The sequence below is a fragment of the Palaemon carinicauda genome, chromosome 37, assembly GCF_036898095.1.
Source record: "Palaemon carinicauda isolate YSFRI2023 chromosome 37, ASM3689809v2, whole genome shotgun sequence".
Classification (NCBI taxonomy): Eukaryota; Metazoa; Arthropoda; class Malacostraca; order Decapoda; family Palaemonidae; genus Palaemon; species Palaemon carinicauda.
The window spans coordinates 21,917,990-21,925,489 of record NC_090761.1 but is presented as its reverse complement, the minus strand read 5'-3'; positions in this window follow the sequence as shown (position 1 = coordinate 21,925,489).

Below are 7,500 nucleotides of genomic sequence, written 5' to 3'. Positions count from 1 at the left end.
AGAGGGCATTAATACGTAAATTCGTGAAATAGTTATATTATTATTTATTATCATTATTATTATAATTGTTATTTATTATTATTATTATTATTTTTATTATTATTATTATTATTATCACTATTATTATTATTATTATTATTATTAATGTTATTATTATTATTATTATTATTATTTTTATCATTATTATTTAATATTATTTTTATTATTATTATTATTATTATTATTATTATTATAAGCCAAACTACAACCCTAGTTTGAAAACAAGATGGCATAAGCCCAAGGGCTCCATCAGGGAAAAATAGCCCAGCGGGGAAAGGAAACGAGGAATTAAATAAATTATTCGTTCTTCTGGACACGCCCCTCTCGCTCAGGATAAGCGTAATATTCATCTATAATCCCAGGTTATCAGAATTGTCTACTTGCAGTGAAACCCAGGTAGAAATCGACTTGTGAAATCTCTAGGAGGAGACCTTAGTGTGAATCTGGATGGAGGAATTGATCAAATTGAAAAACCTACTATCTAATAAATAAAATAGGTAATAAAATCATTTACTTTTTCGATTCATTGATTCGTAAGTATTTGTGCTCGTTATAATAACAGATGTATCGGAACGCGAATAAGACTTGGTTTTATTATTAATTGAAGAAAATTAATAACAATTGAATCTTTATACTGTATTTGATCTTAGTAACAGGTTAAAGACAATGACGACAAATAAGAGAAAATCATTTAAGAACAAGCGTATCGAAAAGAATTGTTATAAGGATAATTAAAATAAGAACGTTGGTGATGTGGATAATAATAGTAAAATGTGCAATGAGAGGGCGAGAATTAAAAAAAAAATAAAAAAAGTTGCAACAATCAGTATGAAGCGAAAAAGGTTGGTGGTCTACTTGAAAGTAAGTATTCATTAGAAAGCAAAGCTAAACTTTAAGAATGAGGAGATTTTGAAGACAAGTGGGTGGAGTATTCAGAGAATCATAGCTAGACTTTATTTGAAAGGTCATATATGAAAAACTAGGAAGGTAATGAGAAAGCCTGGAATAGCGACCGAGATCTGAAAGTAACTAAAGCATGAGACTAAGAAGGAAGGTCTGAGCCGAGAAACTCCCGGAGGAGTGTCGTTGGGCGTTGCACGGTCTTTGTATATAGCCTAGAGTCCTAAAGAGTCCTAAGCAGCGTGTGTTTAAGCCGAAATGGAATGTGGCGAGGGCGTGGGAGTCATTATTACCTCCGCCAACGAAGTTGAAAGGAGGTTGTTGGTCTTTTGCCCCTGTTTGTTTGTGAACAGCTTCCTGGCGACAATTTTAATCGTGGAGTAATGAAACTTGCAGGGATTAACTGTAATGTAAAAATTTGAAAATGATTAAATTTTGTAAGGTCAAGGTCAAAGGTTAAGGTCACGGTCAAGCAAAATGTCCAATTCGCGTAATCAGCCATAAGTTTGGACATGGTTGTCACAGAGACTTCAAACTTGGTTTGTATCTGAAAGTCTGAAAATCCACAACAATTAATACATGTTAAGGTCAAGGTCAAGGTCGGGCAAAAAGTCGAGAAATAAGCTGCCGCCGCGGAGGTCTGCGCTGTACTGAGTCCCCCTCTAGTTTTTATTATCACCTTTGCCAAGAATGTAATAATAATAATGATGAGTTGGTTTATTTGTCTGTGTGTATGTGGACAGGATTACGTCAAAATAAATTGATGGATTTTGACGAAATTTCCACCACAGATAGAAGACTCCATTAACCTTTGGCGGAGGTCAGAAATCTCTTATTATTATTATTATTATTATTATTATTATTTTGTCCTTTAAAGGAATACATCAGCAGTGAATTCAATGCACTGCGATAACTACTTAATGTTACTAACGGGGTAGCCTAGAATAATAATAATAATAATAATAATAATAATAATAATAACAAGTGTGGTGGAGTTGTAAATCGAGTAATTAGGATACGTCTGTAACAATCTTCCTGTGAATTAAAATTTAAACTTCTTACAGTATATCTGCGACGACACAAATATATATATTCAAGGCACTTATTAAAACAGCAAAATTTATCCAAATAAGATAAGAGGATGTAACTTTTTGCGGTTCCGGAAAGACCATCTGCTCGTGACCAATGCTCGTTAAACTCTTCTTCAGTATGGGGGCTCCGAGAATTACCACGGGGAAAAAAAAAAAAAAAAAAAAAAAAAGATGCCAGTCATGAGGTAAAAGGGTTATGCTCGTTATTTTTAGTTATTTTCTGAGCAGGTGTGCGTAATTCCTTGAAAGACCTTCGGGTATTGTTTAATGTCCGTTGCAAATTGCTCGTACTTCCCTAAGAGGAAATGCGTTGGATAAGTAAATCTATGACAGTTTCGTTTACTGTGGCTTCAGGTGTGTTATTGTTATTATCAAAATTTTGCGCCTTGTTTAATAGTATATTTTTCCTACTTTTTGTTTACCAATTTGTTGGTAATGAAAATACTGTTTATTATTATTATTATTATTATTATTATTATTATTATTGTTATTGTTGTTGTTGTTATTATTACTATTAATCCCTTCATTAAGGGGTCTGTTGCCTGATGCGCCCTCTACATTGCCTTCGATCAAAGGCATCCTATTCCAGCAAACCTCTTCTCTCCATGTCATCCTTGACGTTATCTTGCCATCTAATTCTGTCTCCCTCTTGATCTTTTCCCCTTAACAAGTTCCTCCCAAGCCCTACTTGATGTTTTAATTAAATAATCATGTATCAGCATTTAACACTTACTTTCATATGTTTGAAAAGTGTGTATGTAAAAAATTGTCGTGGTATTTAAGATGTCTTTGCCACCAATTTGTATTAAACGGGCCAAATCGTTATTCTTCTGAGTACAAAAATTTTGAATGTGGCTTGTGGAAGTTCACAAGTGAATATCCATTTCGCAGTTTGCTCTCGTTAATAAGTTGCATGCGATTATCCATTCAAACACTATGCATGAAACGCAATTGTCACCTTATCAGAATATGAACAAATTTTGTTGCCCAGTTTCTTGATGCTTACCAGGTGGGATGTTTAGTAAAGGTTAATAAGAAAACGATGCATTCTTAGACAATGCCTAATGCTCTGATTTCCATTATATGGTAGTGCCTCTTTGATTCTTGGCCCGTTGCCGTCGTTTTAAAGGCACGGGCAAAAAAAAAAGATAATGCCCTAGATACTGACCATATATACATATGATCAGTGCTCTAGCCCCCATCTCCATCAAACTAGGACCAGGGAAGGCCAAGCAATTTTTGTTAATACTCAGCAGGTAGACCTATAGGCACCCCAACCTCCTATCCCTAGCTCACAAATATGATAAGGTTGCAGACACTACTAGAAACTTTATAGAGTTTGAGCAGAGTTCGAGTAAGGTCCAGCAGAATACTAGGCAGACTCGTTTACAATAGAGTACTTCAGCCATTTTTTGTGGGCCTAAGGGATGGCAGCTCGATGATGATTTCCAAGGGCCGGGTACCTTGCAATCCAGCTGTTGACCCAGAACATTTTAGCAAAGCCTTTTTTTAATTTTTTGATTATTTCCAATTTTACCTTCTTCCACTGTTCATAGAGACCTTCTTTTGATGAAACGGAGGTCCCTTGGATTCGGCAATGACACATCATAGAACATTTAAGTACGGTGGAGTTTGGCGCCATGCCTCTCCTCCTGTAGAACTGGACTACCTGACGTGATGGAGTGAGTGAAAATTTCATGTTAAATCTTTCCCTCAGTGCTGAGTGCAATCTGGAAAGACAGACCATCCTCAAGGCACTGAGTGTCAGGTGTATATTCAGGTGGGTGTCCCATGGCAATTGCCTATTTAAAAGCAGCAGTAATGCTCCTCTTCTTACTGGGGTACTGAACAGAGGAAGACTTCTTTTAAAATGCACATGAGTACCAATTACCAAATAAACCAACCCGGAACAGCAAAGGGTTCGAGTATAAGAAATTCGCTAGTTATGCTGACTCCTCCTACCCCAGCTGTCTTTATTACCCCCGCTAGTACACTGGCCAACATTCTAAGAGTTTATTTTTTGATACCCTTCAGTCTTACCTACCATATGTTCCAGTCTTCATCAAATGAGAAATAAGCACTTTGTCATGCATTGACTTATCTATAATTAGTGCTAACTGCCAGATCAATTAAAAGTAAGACAATAAATGACTGGCATACAAGTGACTATGCACTTGGTATCATAAATACCAATGATGACCCAAATGTCCAAAGGTCACCACAGTTGTGTCTTTAAGCAGATAAATTTGAAGAGCTTAGTGAAATTGAAGAGGATGCCCATGAATTTTGAAATATAGATGGTGCCATTGATCTGCTCAGTGGTATTTTGTACGAAGCTGAAATAAACTCCATTCCCAAACCACCGGCCATGTTGGTCATTAACTCCGCCAACGAAGTTGAAAGGTTTTGTTTTACCTTCTAGTAGTGTGTTTGTTTGTGTGTGTGTGTTAGTGAACACCTTCCTGGCCACAATTTTAAATCGTAGAGTAATGAAGCTTGCAGTGATTAACTGTTATGTCAAAAGCTGGAAATTATGAAATTTTGGATTGTCAAGGTCATGGTCAAAGAAAATGTCCAATTTAGGTAATCAGCCATAAGTTTGGATATTGTTGTCACGGAGACTTTAAACTGGGTTCATATTTGATTGTATGAAAATCCACGCCAATTAATACATGCTTAGGTCAAAGGTCAAGGTCGAATCCAAGGTTAAGGTCAAGTAAAAGCTCAAATTCTGGTCATTAACCATACGGCCACAATTTTAATTGCAAAGTAATGAAACTTGCTGGGACTTTATACTGTTATGTAAAGAGCTGGAAATGATTAAATTTTGGAAGGTGTAAGGTCAAGGTCACGGACAAATTAACTTCCATATCACGTAATCAGCCTTAAGTTTTGACATCCTTGTTAATACATGTTAAGGTCAAAGGTCAAGGCCAAGGTCGAACAAAAAGGTTGAGAAATAAGCTGCCGCGGCGGAGGTATGCACTCTACTTAGAGCCTCTCTAGCTGGAACTGCATCTACTTCATTGAGCCAAAAGGAGAGCAATAACATGGTATTTGAGACATTGCTCCATGGCAAACATTATCTTGTATTAGATGTTTAGAACGCAATTCTGACGAGGAATTAAGGCAGCACTGTGCCAGTCTTGGAATGATTTTATTTGTTTATTAAAACATAGAACCGCATCATCTTCTGTAAAGAGAAAGGTTAGGAAGGTAGCAAGGAAATTTTCCTAATTGCACCTCCAGTTTTGAAATTGAAAGTGAGCAGTATTTTGGTAGAACATTGTATCATATAAATTAAAATATTGACTTGGATTTCAGTACAGGTTGTGAAAAAATAAGCCCCTTAACTTCACAAATGAGTCTTTCATTTACTGAATAGGAATTTGATGATGTCTTAGTAACATGTAACAGTACAGCACTAAAGGCTTTTTTAGGTTGAAAGGCAGCTCATGAATGGCAGAGGCAAGGAACAGTGACATTGCCATAACAAGCAGGACAATGCCCTAGAGACTGACCATATATACATTTGATCAGCGCCCAAGCCCCCTCTCCACCCAAGCTAGGATCAAAACAGGGCCAGGTAATGGGCGATGACGACTCAGCAGATAGACCAGCCCCATCCTTAGCTCAAATGGATGGCGAGGTTGCAGCGATCGAAGGAACTAACGAGTTTGAGCGGGACTCGAACCCCAGTCTGGCGTTTACCAGTCAGGGACGTTACCGCATTGGCCACCACTAGGCCCGGATGAAATCCCATGCACCATGTAAAAAGAAATTTCCATCAACTACTCAGCTATTCCGGCGTCAGTGATCCTAGTAATTTGACGCCAGAAAAAAATATGCTAATTAATCAATCGGAACGCTGTGGTTGTGTTACTCTTGAAATAATAGAGGTACCGAGTTTTAACTACAAGTTGGCAAACGTGAGCACCTCAAGTTAGCCATTGCTTTTGGATCCCTTTGTTGGAATACTGGCGGCGAGGTGAACAAAGATGTAATATAATGTTTGTGTGTGACATCGCCATAATGATTACCGTTATGGTAGGCTACAATATAGAGATGAGCTCACACTAAGCTTATCCACCTCTCCATATTCCTTTATCACTTTTTAAAGATTTATATAACTTTATGAAAGAACAATTATAAGGTTGATAGTACAGATTTATCCTTGAACAAAAAGAACACTATGGCCAAGCTATGAAATTCTCTTCTATTTTGCTATTTACAAATTTTCATCATACAAGAGACAGAATATCTCTTTTTCTTATTACTCGTTTCCTTCGAGCCTGAGCAAGGTTAGGTGACTGATTTCTCTCATCATCGGACTCTGCATCTAGATTATTTTCAGGAGTTGGATCTCGGTTTGAGATTTTTCATGTTTGTGTTGGTTTACCAGCAGCCATATTATTATTATTATTATTATTATTATTATTATTATTATTATTATTATTATTATTATTATTATTATTATTATTATTTGCTGAACTACAACCCTAGTTGGAAAAACAGAATGCTATAAGCTCAGGGGCTCCAACAGGGAACATAGCCCAGTGAGGAAAGGAAGCAAGGAAACATGAAATATTTTAAGAACAGTAACATTAAAATGAATATTTCCTATACTGTATAAACTATAAAATCTTTAAGAAAACACGAGGAGGAGAAATAAGATAGAATAGTGTGCCAGAGTGTACCGTCACGCAAGAGAATTCTAGCCCAAGACAGTGCAAGACCATGATGCAGAGGCTATGGCACTACCTGAGACTAGAGAACAATGGCTTGATTTTGGAGTGTCCTCTTAGAAGAGCTGCTTACCTTAGCTAAAGTCTCTTCTACTCTTATCAAGAGGAAAGTGGCCACTGAACAATTACTGTGCAGTAACCATTGGATGAAGAAGAATTATTTGGTAATCTCTGCGTTATCAGGTGTATGAGGACAGAGGAGAATATGTAGGAATATGCCAGACTATTCGGTATGTGTGTAAGCAAAGGGAAAATAAACCGTATCCAGTCAAAGTATCCCATAACTCTCTATCGGCAATATCTCAACGGGTGGCTGGTGCCATGGCCAACCTACCTACCTACTTACCTACAATAGCTTCTCTTAGCATGTCTCTCTCCAACATTGCATTTCGTAATAATTGTTTGTGGGGACCAATTGGAAGCCTCCGTGGTTGGCGTCTGCTAGACTTGGTTTCGAATCTCTCTCAAAATCAGTATTTTCTGTAGTGTCTGCAACCTCACCATCCATGTGAGCTAAGGATAGATAGTTTGGGTAAGTTTATGAGTCTACCTGGTGAGTCATCAACAGACATTGCCTGGCCCTCATGTCTGCCTGGCCCTCCCTGATCATATGTAATGTATATATGGTCAATCGCTAAGGCATTGTCCTGCTAGCTAAGGCAATGCCACTTTCCTTTGCTTCTGCCATTCACGAGTGGCCTTTTAACCATTTAAACTGAAGTCAC